Source organism: Astyanax mexicanus, chromosome 18 (genome assembly GCF_023375975.1).
Source record: "Astyanax mexicanus isolate ESR-SI-001 chromosome 18, AstMex3_surface, whole genome shotgun sequence".
In the NCBI taxonomy this organism is placed as follows: Eukaryota; Metazoa; Chordata; class Actinopteri; order Characiformes; family Acestrorhamphidae; genus Astyanax; species Astyanax mexicanus.
Window position 1 is genome coordinate 1,884,944 of NC_064425.1, and position 22,943 is coordinate 1,907,886.

The 22,943-nt window shown below is 35.9% G+C and overlaps 1 protein-coding gene across 3 annotated transcripts in view; it reads right to left on the bottom strand.

Moving 5' to 3' along the window:
• Positions 1–22,943, bottom strand: part of grik4 (glutamate receptor, ionotropic, kainate 4) — a 1,128,391-nt gene that overhangs the window by 800,098 nt on the left and 305,350 nt on the right. Inside the window, exon 1 of one of the 3 annotated variants that reach the window (XM_049467193.1) lies at positions 3,789–4,628. The exons of the other annotated variants lie outside the window; for them this stretch is intronic. The gene's annotated coding sequence lies outside the window, so the exon portion shown is untranslated. Of the gene's footprint in view, positions 1–3,788; positions 4,629–22,943 lie in introns of those variants that run through there. 3 annotated transcript variants of the gene reach the window in all.

The following is a 22,943-nucleotide window of genomic DNA, read 5'->3' on the forward strand; positions in this document are numbered from 1 at the left end:
CATCTGCCAGCCGGCTCACGCTGGCTCCCTCTCGCTCCCTCTCGCTCCCCGAGGCCTCTCGGCTGTCTCCGCAGCAGGGCCTAATGAGCCGCCAGCCTGACCGGCTCCTAATGCCGCAATTATGCGCCGTGCCCGTCGGCCCTGGGGGTGTTTGCTTGCGCTGAGCAAAAGCCCGCATCATAAAAACAACTTTTCTTCACCCGCCGCTCTCCCGTGCTGCACGCCGCCAAATTGCGCTCATTAATATCCACCGGTGGATGGGCACGCTCCCCCCGCCCACTCCTCCGGCCCTGCGCTATACTGCTCACATGCAGCTCGCCGAGAGCATTAAAATATAATCAGCTACTGATCAAATAACAACCGCTGTGCCCTCCAGCTATTTGTATTGTTGCTGAACATTTCTGAATTTACCTTGTTTTGTTGACTTAAAAGCATCCAGTCACCCAGAACGGGAATTGAACCCCAGTCTCCCACGTGATTTGGTGGCTGACTGGACGGTAGTGGTGTTATCTGCTGTGCCACACCATTTTTTTAAATGTTATCCTTGCTGTTAGAACAACGGAAGCCTTGATACACTTATTTTTTTTACCACATAGTGTTATTTATAACGAAGCCATAGAGGAATAAATTTTGTAAAGAACCATTACATCAAATTCTTAAAAATCCTTTTAAAATGGTTTACTTACAAAAAATATTATTTTTGGAGTAAAAAGTGTTTTTTTCTGTGCCAAAGAACCATTTGTCATGCCTTGTTATTTAATTATGTAACTTTATATATATATATATATATATATATATATATATATATATATATATATATATATATATATATATATATATATATATACGTATATATATATATATATATATATATATATATATATATATATATATATATATATATATATATATATATATATATATATATATATACACACAGCTCTGAAAAAAGACTGAATCAGTTTCTCTGATTTTGCTCTTTATAGGTTTATGTTTGAGTAAAGTGAACATTGTTGTTTTATTTTATAAACTACAGACAACATTTCTCCCAAATTCCAAATAAAAATATTCTCATTTAGAGCATTTATTTACAGAAAATGAGAAATGGCTGAAATAACAAAAAAAGACTCAAATAATGCAAAGAAATCATAAAGTTCATATTCATAAAGTTTTATCAATTTTAAGAGTTCAGAATTGAATATTTGGTGGTAAAACCCTGGTTTTTAATCACAGTTTTTTCATGCATCTTGGCATCATGTTCTCCTCCACCAGTCTTACACACTGCTTTTGGATAACTTTATGCTGCTTTACTCCTGGTGCAAAAATTTAAGCAGTTCAGTTTGGTGGTTTGATGGCTTGTGATCATCCATCTTCCTCTTGATTATATTCCAGAGGTTTTCAATTTGGTAAAATCAAAGAAAGCTGTTTATATTCAGCTGTATAAATAGTAAAATTCACTACTGTATAACTATATAATAGAGTTATGATAATAATTAGATTAACTGAAGTTAAGATATTTGGTTTAATGTAAGTTAACCCATTAAACTATCAATGAGTCACACTATGAATGAGAATAAACTTGAATTGAAAGTAAAATTGAATTGAATTACAAATGCAGTAAGTATTGCATATTATTCGGCAACCATCTCATTCAGCATATTGGGTCTTACGTAACTGATGTTAACTACAGTAACAGTTAAAACAGTAATGAGAGTTATGAAGTCTGTGCTCACATGTTTTTTGTTTTAGATGTTATGCATTTTTAAAAGCTCCTAAAGTATACAGTCCACTTTTTACCATCCACACATCACAAAACATTCCCACAATGTAAATAATAATAAAGGACAGCCAGTTTGTTTTCAGATGACGTAAAAAAATCAGCTAGAAAAAGCTCTGCAGTTTGACAAACTACACAGCAAAAACACCAGTGTTATTTTAAAGTAGTGTTAAAAGATAAACTCAGAGTTTTTACACTCGCTCAGTGTTTGTTCTATCTTCTATAGAATTACACTAAAAACAATTCTAAAAATAGTGCTTTACCACAATACTGCAAGTTAAGTTTAAAAAGCCAGCTTAATGTAGTATAATTTAATATAAATGGCACCTGACAGAAAAGCTAAGCTAACTAGCTATCTAGTTAGCTAGCCAAATTACATTTAAGGTGGAATGGAAAATTTAACTAACCAATTTTAGACTCACAGCTACATTTTATTTGTTATTAAATTAAAAAACAATTCTAAAAAAGAGTGGTTTACCACAATACTGCTAGTTAACTTTAAAAAGCCAGCTTAATGTAGTATAATTTAATATAAATGGCACCTGACAGAAAAGCTAAGCTAACTAGCTATCTAGTTAGCTAGCCAAATTACATTTAAGGTGGAATTGGAAATTTGACAAACCAGTTTTAGTCTCAGTTACATTTTATTGGTTATTAAATTAAAAACAATTCTTAAAAAAAGAGTGGTTTACCACAATACTGCTAGTTAACTTTAAAAAGCCAGCTTAATGTAGTATAATTTAATATAAATGGCACCTGACAGAAAAGCTAAGCTAACTAGCTAACTAGTTAGCTAGCCAAATTACATTTAAGGTGGAATGGGAAATTTAACTAAACAATTTTAGACTCACAGATACATTTGATTTGTTATTAAATTAAAAACAATTATAAAAAAGAGTGGTTTACCACAATACTGATAGATATTTAACTTAAAAAGCCAGCTTAATGTGTAATAAATTTATATGCTTTTAAATGGCGCCTGACAGAAAAGCTAAGCTAACTAGTTATCTAACGTTAGTTAGCTAGCCAAATTACATTTAAGGTGGAATGGGAAGTTTGACAACCAAAACCAGTTTTAGTCTCACAGCTAAATTTTATTTGTTATTAAATTAAAAACAATTCTAAAAAGAGTGGTTTACCACAATAAATAAAAAGACAGCTTAATGTATTATAATTGAATATAGGCTACTTTAAAATGGCACCTGAGAGAAAAGCTAAGCTAACTAGCACAGTCAACAGCTAGCTAGCTAGTTATAAATTTATATACTTTAAAATGGCGCCTGACAGAAAAGCTAAGATAACTAGCTAGCTAGTTAGCTAGCCAAATTACATTTAAGGTGGAATGGGAAATTTTACAAACCAGTTTTATTTTCACAGATACATTTTATTTGTTATTAAATTAAAAACAATTCTAAAAAAGAGTGGTTTACCACAATACTGCTAGTTAACTTTAAAAGGCCAGCTTAATGTAGTATAATTTAATATAAATGGCACCTGACAGAAAAGCTAAGCTAACTGGCTATCTAGAACAATTCTAAAAAGAGTGGTTTACCACAATACTGCTAGTTAGTTAACTTAAAAAGCCAGCTTAATGTGTTATACATTTATATACTTTAACATGGCACCTGACAGAAAAGCTAAGCTAACTAGCTATCTAGTTAGCTAGCCAAATTACATTTAAGGTGGAATGGGAAGTTTGACTAAACAGTTTTAGTCTCACAGCTACATTTTATTTGTTATTTAATTAAAAACCATTTAAAAAAGAGTGGTTTACCACAATAATAAAAAAAGCCAGCTTAATGTATTATAATTTCAAATAGGCTACTTTAAAATGATGCCTGACAGAAAAGCTAAGCTAGCTAAAGCTAGTTGGACAGATAATAAGCGAGTATTTCAACAAAAAAGGGTCTTCTACAATGTATATCTAGTGCTTGTGGAGTTACTGTACACTTGTTAAAATTTATATTAACAAAATATTCTATGAAATTAGTATTTAAATAGATTTTATTACCTTATTGGCCTTTAAACTGCTCAAGAAAACGGCTTCCTGTTTCTTTTGTCAGACTGTAGAGGAGTGTGGGAGGAGCCTAAACTAATTTAAACTCTGAGAGAGATTTATTTACTTTTATACAACATTTATTTCCGACCTCACAATCTGATTGGTTGAGAAGTGTTCTAGCTGTGATGATATTTGTGATAACATCACCGCCTTCTCACACTAAACCTGTATCACTCCGCCGGCGCATTGCCGAGTAACGGCGTATTTATATACACAGGACAACTTAGAATCATCAACGGCACCCGCAGCAGCGTTAGCTTAGCACAGGCTAGTGCTCAACCACGGCATGCTCGCCCTCATTGCTGGCTCGTCTTTTGTGGAAAAAAGGGAAAGAAAATCGCTCGGCTAATGCCATCTGACAGCCAGAACGCTAACCAGCCAGGCTAGGCTAAGCTAAGTTAATGCTGAGCTAAAGCAAACTACACTAACCTAACCACAGTACAGCCAGCTAGCTAAAACCAACACCACCCAGCAAAAACAAGCAAAAATGCTCAAAAATGCGCAGCGTTCACCTGAAGACGATTTCACAATGCAGGAAAGTATTAGCGTTATTTTACGGTCCTAACGTTACCTCCTTCGCTTATTCCCAATTGTGCTTTCAAGCTAACTTTCGTGGTGTTAGTCTGTATAAACCATACACTGTTTTGTAGTTAAGTTTCAGTTCTGTTACAGTTGTGGTGGAACTACTTTTTGGCGGAAGGCTCAGTCCATATTAAAGCATATTCATACTCAATTTCTTAAAGTTCTTTGGTTTATTTTCTTTATTCATTTTGTAAAAAAAAGAAACTGTTGTATAAAAGCAATAGACCACTCGATGTCGTGTGTTATCACGAATAACATCACGGCTCGTGCCCCAGACCTAATGATGTTATTCGTGATAACTCTCGTGTTCTATTGCTTAAATAACACTAACCATCAACACCCACTTCAGTCAGATTTTTTAGTTTTTCCCAAATGTTTAAATGCATTTCCAGAAACTTGGCTCAGTTTATCAAAACTCTAAACACAAACTAAAAATTATTAACTGCTTTGTTGAAACTCAAACACAAATCTCTAGCAAACTGATTCCTTCCACCTTTCACTCAAATATCATTCTAAATCACAGCTTTACAAATCTCTAAACACAAACTGCATCATTTAGTACAGCTTGCTCACCTTCGAATATATAAAAAATAAATACATATTTGTTACCTCTTTTTATGTGAACTAATTTAAATCGTGATGTTTCTCATTGTACTTATATAGGTGAAAATTACCTAAAAAGTTTTGCAACAAACTACATACAGTAAAACAGGTTACATTTGTGTAGCATAACATGTAGTACTGTATTCATTTGAATTTATACAGTGGCCTCATGAAGTCAAAAACACAACCAGATACTTCTGATAACAGTGCTTTGAATTTATATTGTCAGTGTTTATTTGATGCTCTGCAGGAGATAAATATCTGTGTGTTGTTTTGGTGGAAGGAATAAGTTTTGTTAGAGATTTGTGGAGTTTCAACAAAGCAGTTTATAATTTTTAGTTTGTGTTTATAGTTTTTAGAAACTGAGCAGAGTTTCTAGAAATGCGTTTAAACATTTTGGAAAAACTGTATTTGGTGCGGTGTAGGACCCCCCATATAGCATTACAGTACTACATGTATATGTGACACAAATGTAAGCTGTTTCACTGTATGTAGTAAGGTTGCAAAACACTGATTTTCAATTATGTAAATACAATGAGAAACATGACGAGTTAAATTAGTTCACATACAAAGAGGTAACAAATATGTATTTATTATTTATTTAGTATTTGAAGGTCAGTGATTCTTAGGTGAGAAATTTGTAAAGCTGTGATTTTGAAGGATATTTGAGTGAGAACATGTGGAATTGAGTTTAGAGTTTAGCAGTTTAGAGTCACAATGTGACACATGAGCTTCATGTTTTTGGATTTGGGTGCATAGTTCCACATTTTGTGTTCATACAATGTGGAAAAACTGTAACACTGCCAGTGCAGAGAACATGTAGATCAGCTCTGAAATCAACTCTACACAACTCTGAAGTAGGTAACTCTTCAAATTCAACACTAGTGTTTTTTTTTTTTTGTGTGTGTGTGTGTGTGTGTGTGTGTGTACAGTCCTGCCTTTATAATGGGCTGGATGTCAGCGATGCCATTTACTGACATTCTCTAACAGCATCTACAGAAACAGTCACACTGACCTAAGACCTGGCATGACTTCCATATGCCACAAACAGAACATTATCAGGACTTTATTTTTCTCAATAAAGAGAACTTTTGAGTCTTTTGATGTTTACGGACTTCCACACTTCATCTAATGCAGAGCAGTAACCTTTAAAAGCAATGCCCTTGACCAAGAATTAATAATGCACAACTGATGTTTTACAATAGATCAAATGTAGATTGGAGACAGTCTCTTGCATTAGCATGGATCACATAAACAGCAGAAAAGAACACTTCTTGTGAAGTGTAACACAAGGTGAATGTCATTCTGCACTGTTCTCTAACTGAATAAGCCTCCTGGAATAAAGAACAGAGCACAGCAGTTACATAAGCAAATCTAGCTATAAAAAGAATAATGGAAAACACATTTTTTTTTCTGTAACTGTACTGAATGGAAACACTAGAAAATGAATAAATTGCGCATAACATTTGCAAAATGTCTGGATGGAAACATACAGTAGTTTAGCAATGGATTTGAGTTTTGAGTCCCACTCCTCCATGCAGAATTCTTTCAGCTGTGTATGAGGATATTCTTGTGTACTCAGATTATTATATATCATCCCACATAATCTCAATAGAATTAAGTTTATGCATTAAATCAAGATCATTCAAAGCTAGATTGTTTTGGGTCATGGTCCACACATTTCCATTTATTACAATATATTTTTCATATATATTAATTTTTTTGTTCATAGACTGTACGTATTAGGCAACCATTTCAAATACAGGTCTGTACAGGCCATGTGTAGGTTATGTGTAATTATGTGTAATTATTGTTCCTTGGTTAATCTCTCTGTTTATCTATCTGCATAATTTGGCACATTACTGTTACAACTTTTACAGAAATCAGTGCAATTATTTAAAACCAGTGCAAATGTGTATTCTCTGTAGATAGTCAAAAAATTTAAATTCTGTATATATATATACATATATATACACATTTATTTTTTTCTTGCACACCTCTTGAGTTGAAGGCAATGTAATTTCATCGTTCTTGTAAAAGTGACAAAGACAATAAAGATTTATCTATCGATTAATTAGCAAAAAAAGTTAAAAAAGTGCTCCAGTAATTCAGTATAACGCTGCTTTAGTCTGGTGGAGGAGTGGGCGGGAGAAACGATAGGATTTCGGCTCTTGCTCATGAATATTAATTCATGCAAACTTAGCGCCTCTGATTGGCTAACAGCACTGCGACACCAGGAGGTAGTGAGACGGACAACAGTTAGAAACGTTTTAAAATAAAGACATTTTTACAATGTCATATGTTACTTTACAACATGTGTAAAACTCCCTGCTAACTGCAGTTCAACCACTGACCTAGTCTTAGAGTCTCTGTATGTCACGTCTGGTGCTGTTAGCTCCTCTGTCCCTTCCACACCCAGCTCTAACGGAGGTTCTCAGGTCAACAACTACACTACCCAGAATGCACCACCCGCTGACATCACGCACTCACCTGATCACGTGACACCTCACCTGCTTCCTCCAGGAAGTCCTGAATACTGATTACTGGCACTATAAAAGAGCACTCCACACAAACACCCACGCCGCGTATTGTAGGTTCTCCTCTTTACAAAGCGTTTCTATATCTCTTGTCTCAGTTTATCTTGTGTATGACCTTGCTTTTGTTTTCTCGACGCCGATTATTGCCTTTGCCTCTGATATTGGATTGCTTGTGTATTACCCGGACTATGTTTTCACTACTGCCTCTTGGATTACCTCTGACATTGGATCTCTCGTGTATGAACTCTGGACTGTCTCTCGTTTATGGTATGGTTTTGCCTTCATTGCTCTGCTTACTGGTGATTACCCATTTTTTCTGTATCGACTACGTTTACATCTGTTAATTTTATAAGAAACATTCTGTTTTATCAGTATCTGCACGTGTCTGCAATTCTGTGCTCACCATGACACTGTAAAACAGCAAATCCACCGGAGATCCTATTTAAACCTATAGTTACTTACTCACAGAGGTGGGTAGTCCAGGTCCAGAAAGTAAAAATCCACCCGGGGGTTTTTACCTTTAACTAGTGTAAAAAGAACTGTTCTTAACATACACCTACCTATCTAAATTGTACTTGGCTGGTGGTGTTTTTCCTCCATTGACTAATTTTAACCATTTGTTTCTTAGCTCTGAATTACTGGGTAAAGTAAATAAACACTGATGTGTTATTCACACAAATGCATATTCAACTCAACAGAATTTTTAAACGGCTGTACATATTATAATTCATCTCTTATTTTTGTAGAGCTTTGTTGTTGGATATCAATATATGTGATCACTTAAAAATGATGAGTTTCCTCAATTTTACCAAATTAAAAACCTCTGGAATATAATCAAGAGGAAGATGGATGATCACAAACCATCAAACCACCAAACTGAACTGCTTGAATTTTTGCACCAGGAGTAAAGCAGCATAAAGTTATCCAAAAGCAGTGTGTAAGACTGGTGGAGGAGAACATGATGCCAAGACGCATGAAAAAAACTGTGATTAAAAACCACCAGGGTTATTCCACCAAATATTGATTATTTCTGAACTCTTAAAACTTTATGAATATGAACTTGTTTTCTTTGCATTATTTGAGGTCTGAAAGCTCTGCATCTTTTTTTTGTTATTTCAGCCATTTCTCATTTTCTGTAAATAAATGCTCTAAATGAGAATATTTTTATTTGTAATTTGGGAGAAATATTGTCTGTAGTTTATAGAATAAAACAACAATGTTCATTTTACTCAAACATAAACCTATAAATAGCAAAATCAGAGAAACTGATTCAGAAACTGAAGTGCTCTCTTCATTTTTTTCAGAGCTGAATGTTCTCAAGAGGAATGTCCACCATATTTGCTTGGAAACAGCCTGTAGAAAACAGGCCAAATGCATTTCCTGTACCTGTATTTCTGGGTTTTTGGGTAAGAATGAGAAATGATATGGCGTGGTGGAATGCTCACTCGCTGCAGCGTCTGAGAGGAAGCCATACCTCTTCTAGCTGTGTCTGCATTTATCACTACGGAAACAATATATACATATATTTTTCCCAGCAGTGGTTAGTGATGAATGAGTGGTTTTGTGCTCAGTCTGCAGTTGGAGAGCGCACCTTTTGTTCAGTGTTCGTGGTTAATGGCTTCTTCATTGAATTCAGCTGGAGTTACTGAGTGAATATATACTCAGTAAAATATATTTCTCATTTCTGTGGTTATAGGTAAAGACGAAATCACCATGACATTAAAGCCACAAGCTTTAATAGGGTAAAAGATGGATTTAAAGTTTCTCACCTCTGGAGCTGCTGTACAAACAAAGCAGGTCATATTTAAGCTGTTGAGTCTCAATATCATAATAAATCACCTGGTAAAGTTTTAGCATCACGAGATGTCAAATATGTGCGTCTACTGTAAAACAAAAAGCTATTTTCATGTCTGTCAGCTTAAAATAAAAAAGTAGGCATACACTGCAAAAACATCCATTGGTGAAACTAGACAAAATATATGTTAATTTGGACATATATGCTGATATAAAGCAAAAAACTCTGCCAATGGGGTAAGCTATTTTTTTTTGGTAAGATTACTTTAAAAAACTAACCACAAAGTCTCAAAATAAGTAAAGTAAGATCTTATTCCATAAAATAAGATGTCAATTCTAAGTTAGACTCAATAAGATAATTATTCCAAAAATAAGTGAAATAATCTAAAAACTTACAATGCTTAATAAGACAAAAAGTCTTATAAGAAAAGAAAATAAGGTATTTTGCCTTAAAAATCGAAAATTTCACTTGCTAAGATTTAGTTTTTTGCAGTGTATACACTGCAAAAAATCCATTGGCAAAAACTAGACAAAATATGTGTAAATTGAGATGTTTATGCTTATGTTAAGCAAAAAAACTGCCAATGCGGTAAGCTAATTTTTCTTGGTATTTTTTTCCTTTAAAAAAGTAATCAAAAAGTCTCAAAATAAGTAAAGTAAGACTTAAATTAAGCTAAAATCACAGATTTTTGTCTTAAATTTGGAAACAAGAATTAGAACAACTTGATTGATGACTTCCATTCCATAAAATAAGATGACAATTCTAAGTTAGATTAAATAAGATCATTATTCCAAAAATAATAAAAGATTTTTTGCCTTAAAAATTGAAAATTTCACTTGCTAAGATTGTGTTTTTTGCAGTGTTTACATACCATATCCATAGGTGAAACTAGACAAAATATCAGTAAGTTGAGATGTTTATGCTTGCGTTAAGCAAAAACACTGCCAATGGGGTAAGCTAATTTTTCTTAGTAAGATTTCTTACAAAAAGCAATGGCAAAGTCTCAAAATGAATTAAGTAACACCTAAATCAAGTGAATGTCGCAGTTTTTTGGCTTACTTTTAGACACAAGAAACAGAATAACTTGACTGGTGACTTTTTATGCTTATTTTAAGTTTAAATTACTTAAAATAAGGTGAAAATTCTAAGTAAGTCTGATTAAGATTATTATTCCTAAAATAAGCAAAATAATCGTAAACTTATACAATGCTTAGCAAGACAAAAACTAAGCAAAAAAAAAAAAGATTTATTGCCGTGAAATGTAATAATTTTACTTCCTAAGATTTAGTTTTTTGCAGTGTAGCTCAAGAAAAAAATAAGAGAGCACTTAAAAATCATGAGTTTCTTTAATTCTACCAAATTGAAAACCTCTGGAATATAATCAAGAGGAAGATGGATGATCACAAACCATCAAACCACCAAACTGAACTGCTTGAATTTTTGCACCAGGAGTAATAGTTTAGGCGTAAAGTTATCCAAAAGCAGTGTGTAAGACTGGTGGAGGAGAACATGCATGAATGCCAAAACGCATGAAAACTATAATTAAAAACAGGGTTATTACACCAAATATCTATTTCTGAACTCTTAACACCAAACTTTTCTTTCTTAACCCTTTCAGACCCTGCATCCTTTATAATGGAAATCACGTATTTTCTTTCTTTTTAAATGTTTTGTTGCACAGAACACTATTTAAGAGCTGCTGTCCATTAGAATTGACCATGAACCTGGAAATTAACATGTTTAAAAAAGCAATGAAAAACATTGGAAAAAGCCATTGAGGCAAAGTAACAGCTGATCTTTATTATTTTTGTATTTCCATTCCTTTTTATTTCATAAATCTTCCCTAAATAGTAAAAACATGATTAAAAAGTGGTCTAAATCGCAGCAAATTAGTAAATATTTTAGTTAATTGAATTTATTTGCTATATAGATTTTATAGTGCAATATTAAAGTCTCCTTTTTTGAGCATTACAGACAAAAAAAACAGCGTTCTTACATTTTTTTCTGCACCACTGGAGATAATTCAGGCCGCAAATGATTAACACATTTTTTTGTTAAAATAACTGAAGTGAATTTTGACATCACAGCCTTTAATGATGTGTTTTCAGCTCAGAAACTCAGATAATAATGATGATAAAATTATAACTGAATCCAGTTTCTCACTCATACTAACTCTGACTGACATGAGCACTGCATGATACAAGCGACACACCAGCAAAGCACGCGTGACCCCCATTCACACGCACAGTGATAATGAGGGTTTATTTACTGTAGCTTGTTTTCTGTTTTGCTTTAGTTGTAAATATGATGCCGATACTCAAGAAGAGCGAAGTGGGAAATTATAATCTCTCAACACAAGCGTGAAAAATGAGAAAAAAGACATTCTGCGCTACTTATGGCTCCAAAAATGCAGAAAATTAACTCAATTATCACTCATTCATCACTAACCACTGCTGGGAAAAATATATGTATATATATTATATTTATATATTGTTTCCATAGTGATAAATGCAGACACAGCTAGAAGAGGTATGGCTTCCTCGCAGACGCTGCAGCGAGTGAGCATTTCACCACGCCATATCATTTCTCATTCTTACCCAAAAACCCAGAAATACAGGTACAGGAAATGCATTTGGCCTGTTTTCTACAGGCTGTTTCCAAGCAAATATGGTGGACATTCCTCTTGAGAACATTCAGCTCTGAAAAAAATAAGAGAGCACTTCAGTTTCTGAATCAGTTTCTCTGATTTTGCTATTTATAGGTTTATGTTTGAGTAAAATGAACATTGTTGTTTTATTCTATAAACTACAGACAACATTTCTCCCAAATTACAAATAAAAATACTCTCATTTAGAGCATTTATTCGCAGAAAATAATAATAATAATGCAAAGAAAAAAAGTTCATATTCATAAAGTTTTGAGAGTTCAGAAATTAATATTTGGTGGAATAACCCTGTTTTTTAATCACAGTTTTTTTCATGCATCTTGGCATCATGTTCTCCTCCTCCACCAGTCTTACACACTGCTTTTGGATAACTTTATGCTGCTTTACTCCTGGTGTAAAAATTCAAGCAGTTCAGTTTGGTGGTTTGATGGTTTGTGATCATCCATCTTCCTCTTGATTATATTCCAGAGGTTTTTAATTTGGTAAAATTAAAGAAACTCATCATTTTTAAGTGCTCTCTTATTTTTTTCCTGAGCTTTATTACTGCAATGCTTAGTTGAGCTTTGTTGTTGGATATATATGTTACGAATTATAATACCGTATTTTTCGCACTGGATTATAAAGCGCGTTATTTTTAAAGTCAAACGAGTGCTGGATATTAATGAACACAGATTTCTCTGTGAAAGCACTTTAGATTTACAGATTTCCACTAGCCAGGCTAGCCAGGGCAATATTAGCTAGTGGTTCTTTCCACATCGTTTGTTTTAACACGGTAAACGGGAAGGCTTTAGTCCAATATCCTCACCTCTAAACAGTGATAGAGCTAACTAGCACTTAGCGAGGTTGGTGGGTAATGCTAATGCAGCTCCAGCAGTGCTAGCAAAGTTAGTTGCTAATGCTAGCCATGCTGGAGAACTAAACTGAATCTCCTGTATAACTCTGTACTTCAGTGGAGTGGCTTTACTGCTCCGTAAATACCTGACTGATAGAATTATATTTATACATATGAAGCACCGGATTATAAGAAGCTCTGATGATTTTTTGGGAAAATTAAAGGATTTACAGTGTGCCTTATAGTCTACAAATAAATGATGGTAATGCTAATGCTGCTCCAGCAGTGCTAGCCGGGGGTTAGAAGCAGGCTACAGTGCTAGCTAGTGCTTAATCTCTTAACGCAAGCTGTAAAAATAAGAAAAGAAAGACATTCTGCGCCACTTATGTCTCCAGAAATGCAGAAAATCAACTCAATGTTCCAGTCAGTCTAAAGCGGTAAATTCTGAAGCATTACAGTATATGCAGAATGTCCTCGATGCTGCGTATGATGTCTGAAAGGACTGGAAAAGGGGTGGCAACTTCATCAAGGTACAGTAATTATCATAAATTGCCCGCACAAAGGAAAGCAGCGCGGCAGACGCTAGCCGAGACAAGAGGGAAGCTAAAATAAGCTGAAGTCCCCATCTCGCCAGTGAAATTGAATTTTACAGGTATTGTGCTGCAGCTCGTTGAACCGACTACTCAGCATACTAATTAAGCAGCATCGTCATCCAGGAGCCGAGCGTGCAGATTAAACACGCCGCTTTCTGTGCGTTCGCCTGTTCTTTCCCACTAATCCACAGACGAGTCCTCGTCCTGCTGTACCACAGCCTCACAGGACTGACGTATTCTAACGCTCAGGCGTCTGTGGGAAGCTCTGTGTGACCGAAACACCAAAATTAGCTTACAAGCAAGCGAGCTTTAGGGTTTACAATCTGCATTATTTCACACGCTTACGATTCCCCCATTCCATCACTGCACTGCATCTGTGAGTATTATACTGATTAGCTGTCTGCCGTATCATGCTGTATCATACGCAATAATATCTTCATAATTTTTGAATTCATGAATTTAATAATCAATATTATCCCTAAACTTTGGTGTCATATCACCCACCTCTAATGATTACATCAGGATACTGCTTTTTTTTAACTGTTTTTAGCAAAAGAAAAAATTAAGAAAGCACTTAAAAATGATGAGTTTCTTTAATTTTACCAAATTGAAAACCTCTTTAATATAATCAAGAGGAAGATGGATGATCACAAGCCATCAAACCACCAAACTGAACTGCTTGAATTTTTGCACCAGGAGTAAAGCAGCATAAAGTTATCCAAAAGCAGTGTGTAAGACTGGTGGAGGAGAACATGATGCCAAGATTCATATAAAACTGTGATTAAAAACAATTCTCAACTCTTTAAACTTTATGAATATGAACTTGTTTTCTTTGCATTATTTGAGGTCTGAAAGCTCTGCATCTGTTTTTGGTTATTTCAGCCATTTCTCTTTTTTTCTGTAAATAAATGCTCTAAATGAGAATATTTTTATTTGGAATTTAGGAGAAATGTTGTCTGTAGTTTATAGAATAAAACGACAATGTTCATTTTACTCAAACATAAACCTATAAATAGCAAAATCAGAGAAACTGATTCAGAAACTGAAGTGCTCTATTTTTTCCAGTTTTTCCAGAGCTGTATATAATACATCTACTAGAGACAGATTATATCTGTCCAGTATCATTTATTTTACTTAAATCCTGGATATATGGAGATATTTGGAGTGCATTATTATTAGTATCATTGTCTTCTGTTACAAATCTATAAGTAATAAAATGCAATTTTCATTTTATTGCAGTAGTTGCAGTATTCTTGAAAGAGTATCTATCGTTATCACAAAAACACCATGAAATATTGTGATTTAATTTTTTTAGGGCTACATCACTCACCCCTAATACTGTGTGATACTCAGTGACTTAAGTGGCCTCCAAAAAAAGTCCCACTATTCATTAACCTGATTCCCTATTATCACTTCCTGCTTAGTTTCTATTGCTGTAATTATCAAAGCCCAGAAGAGTTGGGTTCAGATCAATAAAGTATTCACCGGCTGCAGCTTTTAACTTATATACTGATATATCTTACAGCAGCTTGAGTCTGAAAAATGGTCTCAATAACAGCGTAGCACCTTTACGCTTGCGAGGTTGCAGGAGCCGCCTATATTGCAGGTCTGTATGCATTAAAAGCAGCATTTTAAAGATGCAGCAGCGCGATTAGGGTTTAATGGCCTTTGTCCCATGCATAAGCTGCTATCAGTGGAGCTGAAAAGCAGCGATTTTATTTACTGCCAGGGGAATGCAGCACTGCTCTGAAGCAGGAGAGCCTCACAGCTGGGAATTAAGAGGCACACACACGGATGCCTGGGAGGGTTTTGTCAGTTTACAGCCCTCATGATCTCATTTTAGCTGTGTGTGTATGCGAGTTCTGGCCACTGGCCTGAGATAAGCTTCTATTTTCTTGTCCTGAATAATGATAAAGTGCGGATCTGGTCCCAATTCAGCTGCAGAGCTGCAAAATCATCCATATACAGACATGAGGGAATAGATTGGTGGAGTAAGTTTTAAGAAAAAAATATATTTTTCTGCACAAACATGCACAAAATCTAGCATTGCTAAAAAACGGAGGCATATTGTATTTTATGGCTTTAAGGCGCACTTTTAATAAACGTCTTTTTTCTGGTCTATTTCATCAATTAGGTGCACCAGATTATGAGGCACATTATGCGACACTAGTAAGGAATAGGGGTGTTGCCATGTTTTTCTTCTAATTCATGTTTTGAGTTGCGTGAGTAAAGTTTTTTTGTTTATTTACAGTAAGCTAAGATTTACAGATTTCCACTTATTAAGCTGGGTGCAGCATTAGCATTAGCATTAGCAGCTAACTGCTAGTGCTAGCCACGGTTAGCGGCTAATGCCACCCAACAGCGCTACACTGAGGAACCCTGAGTGTTCTGGTAAGCCAGGGTGATATTAGCTAGCAGTTCATCTCAAATAGTTTGTTTTAACACAGTAAACACACAGACTACATCCACAGATATAATTACCTCTGAATGGTGAAAGAGCTAGTGCTTAGCATGGTTAGTGACTAATGCTAATGCTGCTCCAACAGTGCTAGCCAGGGTTAGAAGCAGACTACAGACCGGATAATACTCACCTGTGAACAGTGAAAGAACTAGCGCTCAGTGGCTAATTCTAATAGTACCTTTTTCAAAATTCTACCCAAAAAATACAAAAAGCAAGAAATATTCTCACAAAATGTATTTATATAACAGCTGACACAAGTAATCGCATTCTCATACTGTCATCATGAAAGGCTACCATACTTCTGGGTCTTGTTGGAACTAAAATAATGAGCATGATTATTTGTGGGGCTTTATTAAGAACAAAAACATAATTTTATCTGCTTAAACTACAAATGTTTTTCCTAAGCATATTCGTTTTAAGAAATATCAGCATTAGATTGGCAAAATGAATCAATCACTTAAAAATATCTGTATTATTGTGAGGGGTGCAGTAATAATTGTGTAGTGTGCAGACTAGATAATTTTACAATTTTTACACTAGATCATTTTACACTAAGCTAGCATTTAGCGCGGTTAGCAGGTAATGCTAATTCTGCTCCAGTAGTGCTAGAAGGGGTTAGCAGCAGGCTACAGGCTGATATTACTCACTTCTGAACGATGAAAGAACTAGCGCTTAGCGCGGTTAGCGGCTAATGCTAATGCTAATGCTACTCCAGTCTTGGTGCTGGAGAACTAAACTGAAACTCCTGTATAACTCTGTACTTCAGTGGAATGGCTTTACTGCTCCTTAATACCTGACTGATAGAATTCATATATAAGGAGAACCAGATTATAAGGAGCACTGATGATTTATGGGAAAATTAAAGGATTTTAAGTGTGACTTATAGTGCAAAAAATACGGTATTTAAACAGTTCGAGATTTAAGCAATAATACACTTGAGGTTTGTGCTATAATGTATAATTTTGGTGCCAATATTACATATTATAGCACGAACCTCGAGTGTATTATTGCGATTATAGAACAGCTGCATTATCGCTGTTTATTGAAAGATTTTTAAGTGTTAAAGAGGAGGAGAAAATAGGATCTGTTTGGCTATAAACACCATGAGTTAAAATAGTTCCATTGCTGCTCTGTTTGTTTGTAGCCGCGCTGTTTGGTTTGTAAGCGCTGCATCTTTGCTAAGTCACCTGTATGTGGCGGAGTAATACATGTAGAGCTTCGGTTAGTTACAGTGCATTACCGGCTGATAATGACACTCATAGAACACCTCTCAGCCAATCACATTGCAGGGTCGGAACTAACTGTGGTATAATTGTCTATAACTTTTGTTCATAGCAGATAAATACTGAAATGAACCTATAGGCACTACGCCTAATGCCAGGCAAGATCTACAGGAGTTTAAAGACTCCCAAAACTGAGCATTTGAGCAGTTTGTTCTTGTTAAGCACTTGAACGGAAGAGAAATGGGCAGGTGTGAAGGCCTGAGCAACCTTGACAAGGGCCAAAGTACTAATGTCCAGACAATTGTCTCGGGTATGGCAATGCTCCCAGACATCGGCACTGAATACCTGCCAACAGTGGTCTAAAGAGGGGCGAACTGCACACTGGCACCAGGGTGTTGGTGCCCAAGGCTATCCTGTCCAGGCTGAATGATGTTTAATGATGGTTATTGGAGGAAAAGCTCACAATACACAGTTTATCACACCCTCTAGTGTTTTTGTCCTCCATCTAAAGCACCTATAATACTGACTATATTAATGCTATTGTCGGAAACCTGAAGAAATTGAAGAAGACAATATCCTGGTCTACAAAATCTGATTTTTTACCTTTTACATCACATAAACAGCCAGTTACAGCTCTGAAAAACATGAAAAGACCACTTCAGTTTTTGAATCAGTTTCTCTGATTTTGCTATTTATAGGTTTATGTTTGAGTAAAATAAACATTGTTGTTTTATTCTATAAACTACAGACAACATTTCTCCCAAATTCCAAATAAAAATATTCTCATTTAGAGCATTTAAGTTTTAAGAGTTCAGAAACCAATATTTGGTGGAATAACCCTGGTTGGTTGTTAATCACAGTTTTTAATCATGCATCTTTACATGGTCTCCTCCACCAGTCTTACACACTGCTTTTGGATAACCTTATGGTACTCACTGCGGGTGCAAAAATTCAAGCAGTTCAGTTTGGTGGTTTGTGATCATCCATCTTCCTCTTGATTATATTCCAGAGGTTTTTAATTTGGTAAAATTAAAGAAACTCATCATTTTTAAGTCGTCTCTTATTAGCATTATTTTTTTCCAGAGCTGTATATCGTATGTGTATAGTTAACCTGTGGAATGTGCTGCAATAACCTATGTGTCATTCCCACAGTGGCTCTACTTACCCACTCATCACACTGCTTAAATGATCTGATGTTAATCTGTAGTGCCAGATACCACAGGACACCTTCAGAGGTCTTGTAGTGTAAGCAGTTTTGCCAGCATGAGCAGCATCAGAATGATCTACTGCTAACGCCTCGGTGCCAGATGCCACAGGGCACCTTCAGGGGTCTTGTGTAGTGAGCAGTTTTGCTGGCACATGGAGCACCAACAGTGTATTAGTAGTTATATTAGGCAGGCGGTCATAATGTTTAGGCACATGGATGTAAATCACGTTTGAAAATGTATTAATTCGTGTTTGCTGGCACTTTTTTGTATCTGAAGATTAGATAATAGTCATTCAGTTTATTTCAGTACACTATTTAACAACATGTTTAAATTGTGCTAATTACTAGTTAGTTAGTTCCAACTCTGCAATGTGATTGGCTGAGAGGCATTCTATGAGTACCGTTATCAGCCGGTAATGCACTCTCCATGTATTACTCCACCACATTCAAGTAACCTAGCAACCGTGCAGCGCTTACAAGCCAAACAGCGCAGCTACAAACAGACAGCGCAGCAAGCATTTGTTTCGATCTAAAACTGGAGGATGAAGCTATAAATTACCATCCTGATACTTCCTCCAATGAGCCGAGGTTTGTCACGATTACAAAAGATGAGCTGAAAATACAGAGAAACAAAGTTAATACAGTAAAACTTACATCCTGGGCTCTATTTTTATTTACATCCTGGTTAAAGTCGATTTAAGTATTATAAACAGTTATATAGCATCAGCAGCTTTGTTGGATTAAGAGCTGTAGTTTAAGCAGCGGGACATTAAACGAACTATTTTAACTGGCGGAGTTTTTATGTCCAAACAGATCGCATTTTCTCGTCCACTTTAACTCAAAATATTAACAAATAATAAAAATAAAAATTTAACAGTGGTATAATTGCAATGATACATATATATATATATATATATATATATATATATATATATATATATATATATATATTACACCTATATTACACCTAATTTGAGCTAAACTGCTGATAGATAATGCTAATGAGTTACCACAGCTATGAACAAACGCTTATTTTATTGGTGAGTATTTTGTTGCGTTTCAGTTTATGTCTGTGTGAAAACAAACCAAACAGAGGGAGAAATGCTCCAAATTAACTGATCAAACTCATCACCTGATCCGGACCATAGAAACTTTCACAACTACAGGTGTGAAAATGCCCTAATATAGTGGACAGGCAGGGTCAGTAACAAAAAGGCAGCAATAATTAACAACATACCAGAAGGGCAAAATAGGGTCATCCACGAATAATCCAGCAGGACAAATAGAGGAAATCAAAAGGAGGGTCAAAATGCAATTAGGTCACCAACAATAAACAAACGATACAGAAGGCAAAGCAGGAAAGTAGTCAAAAAACACAAAAACGCGTCATAGAAGCACTAGCAAACTAGATTCAATAGTCGGCAAAGAGCTAAGGAAACAGAAGGGTATTTATACTAAAACCAGGTGACAGCATTCAGAAGCTGGGAGAGCAGGAACACCATAGCGTCACATGATCACCAGAATCTCAGACACAAAAAAGTAGTCAAAATGAGCAGGACCAAAACCAATAAACAGCAGCAAAAGAGAGAAAACATACCATAAACTAGAAACAGACCAAGGTTTATACACAGGCAAGGAGGTGTCAGAGTGCGAAAAACAAAACAAGGTCATACACAAAATGAGTGAAGTGGAGTGAGGGGTTTAAATAGAGCAGTGAACAGATGTTCAGTATTCAGGTGATTGGCTTCCTGGAGGTGCCGTGTGCAGTGTCATGTGATCGTGAGAGTCAGTGTGAGGTGCATTCTGGGAATTGTAGTACAGATAACTTAAGTTTCTTTAAATTTGGTTTTGTTTTTTGCAGAAAAAAGACTCAAAACTGTCATTACACGATGTTATGAACTGAATTACATAACTTTGTATACTGTTATGAATGTTATAATTTAGACAATATCGAAACCGATATTAGAAATATCGGTTATAATAACACCTTAGTTAAAAATCTGATGTGACAGTACAAAGATTTCAACATACAGTTTAAAAACCCTGAAATGCCTGAAAAGGACACTTAAATGTTCTCATTTCCCATTATATATCTACTAGAGACAGATTATATCTGTCCAGTATCATTTATTTATATACTTTAATCCTGGATATATGGAGATATTTGGAGTGCATTATTTGTTTTATTATCATGACTGATCATTCTGGATCATTGATTTCTGTTACTGTAACTCTGATAAAATTATTGTATTTTTTTAAGAACTCAGTTAAGGGGGGTGTGCCATGCCATATATCATATGCAATATTTTTTTTTTAATTCAGTGTTTTGTCATATTGCCAGGAGTACTACTATCGTGATATTATTTTAAGACCACATCGCCCACCCCTTTCAATTTTCCAATTCATTACTCAATCTTAATGCATCCACTACATTTGAACCAAGTAGAATAAAAGGTAAATTTGATTTTTCACCAAAATATTCCTTTAAAGCTTCACAGCCCCTGTTCTTTCCCGGTGAGACCCCTGCACTCTCCTGCAGCGAGCCGCCTCCCACTCCCGGGAGTTTAGTGAGAACATGATGGATTGCACACCCGCAGCGTCGCAACTCTTCCTCGGCCGCTGCAGCTGGAGTTAAAGCAGCTTTCTCGATACCGCTCTCCGTCTTCTGTTGTTTTTACGACTGATGCTCACGCTCCCCGAGTCTCCAGGAGCGCTTTCATCACAGATCTGGCTTGTTTTTAGTCCTTGGTGACCAAGCGCCACTTTCCCTCACAGCCTCCCATTCATCGCGTTAAGTGTGGCCAATCTGACAATACGTAATCGTTATTGTGATAAAATGCGCCTTTAATTCAGCTTTCTGACAACTTAATGAGTATCATTAGTACTTCAAGAACACAGAGTAGCTGCCTGAACATTACAAAAAATACAGATTAAACCGTTCATGGCCAAATAACACATTGTGTTTTTCAATTGAGGATGATTGAGAATGATTTCTATGATTTTCAGACCAAAGAACTCTGAAGGCCATTCTAAAAGCTTCAGATATAAATATATGTATATTTCTTTACTCGTTCAGGTAGTCGGTCAATTCTGCCTCCAATTACAGATGTTCTGACATTGACATCCAGGATTTCTTCCACCCACCTGTGCAACAGTGCCAGTGCCTCTGCCATTGCTTAAGCATAACCCCAAAGGTACATGCTAGATGCATCCGCCCCCACGCTTCACAGCTGGCAACAACTGTGACCAAAATGGCACCAGTTTACATTTTTATAGGCAACCATTCTCCAAATAATCCCAAACTTCCAGATTAACCTTGATAGACATTTGTCGGGGGTTTGTGAGGCATCAGAGATCACTCATCGAACTCTTGAATCAAGTTTTTCAGCACTTTAGACATAAAAGAAGAACATCAGTTTGTCTCTAGCATGAGGTTTTTGTCAAACATCACCAAAAAACTGTTAACAACTCATGAAAAAAGGGCTAAATTTGTGTAGTGTGAACCTGTGAATTTTTGTAATTACAGATGTTCTGACATTGACATCCAGGGTTTCTTCCACCCACCTGTGCAACAGTGCCAGTGCCTCTGCCACTGCTTAAGCATAACCCCAAAGGTACATGCTAGATGCATCCGCCCCCACGCTTCACAGCTGGCAACAACTGTAACCGAAATGACTCCCATTTACATTTTTGTGCACTACTGAATTTATAGGCCACCTTTCTTCAAACTTTAATCCCAAACTTCCAGATTGAAAAAAGAAACATGGGTAGAAATAATGCAAAACAAGAATAAACAAGATGAAAGCTCTATCCGGATGGGATTATTTTCTCAGTTGGTCACTGAAGGTCTCCAAGAATACACCCACATATCTCAGCCACGCTTAAAGGATCCAACAAAACAATACAGCCTTCAGTCACATAATGGCTCAGAAATGGACACAGCCTTGGCGTTGAGACATGGCTTTTATCCCTGCTCATAAGTCTCCATTTTTAACCTTGATGGACATTTGTTGGGGGTTTGTGAGGCATCAGAGATCACTCAGTGAACTCTCGAATCAAGTTTTTCAGCACTTTATACATAACAGACGAACATCGGTTTATCTCTAACATGAGGTTTTTGTCAAACATCACCAAAAAACTGTTAACAACTCATGAAAAAAGGGCTAAATTTGTATAGTGTGAACCTGGAAATAATGCTACATGGAACTACATGCTAGATGCATCCGCCCCCACGCTTCACAGCTGGCAACAACTGTGACCGAAATGGCTCCCGTTTACATTTTTGTGCACTACTGAATTTAAAGGCCACCTTTCTCCAAATAATCCCAAACTTTCAGATTGAAAAAGAAACATGGGTAGAAATAATGCAAAACAAGAATAAACAAGACGAAATCCCTATCCAGATGGGATTATTTTCTCAGGGGGTTCTGTAATTTTCACTCTCTTTTATGGGGGGGTTTTGGTTTTTATCCTCTGTGATTTTATTCCCACCCAGAACGATCATGTGCTTGTTTTTCTCAGACATCCTCTAAAAAAAATTACAGGCTGAATAATCTACTGTTTTTCTCTGAACTCCGTGCTCCTCTGGTAATTTTTGTCCCGTCCGGAC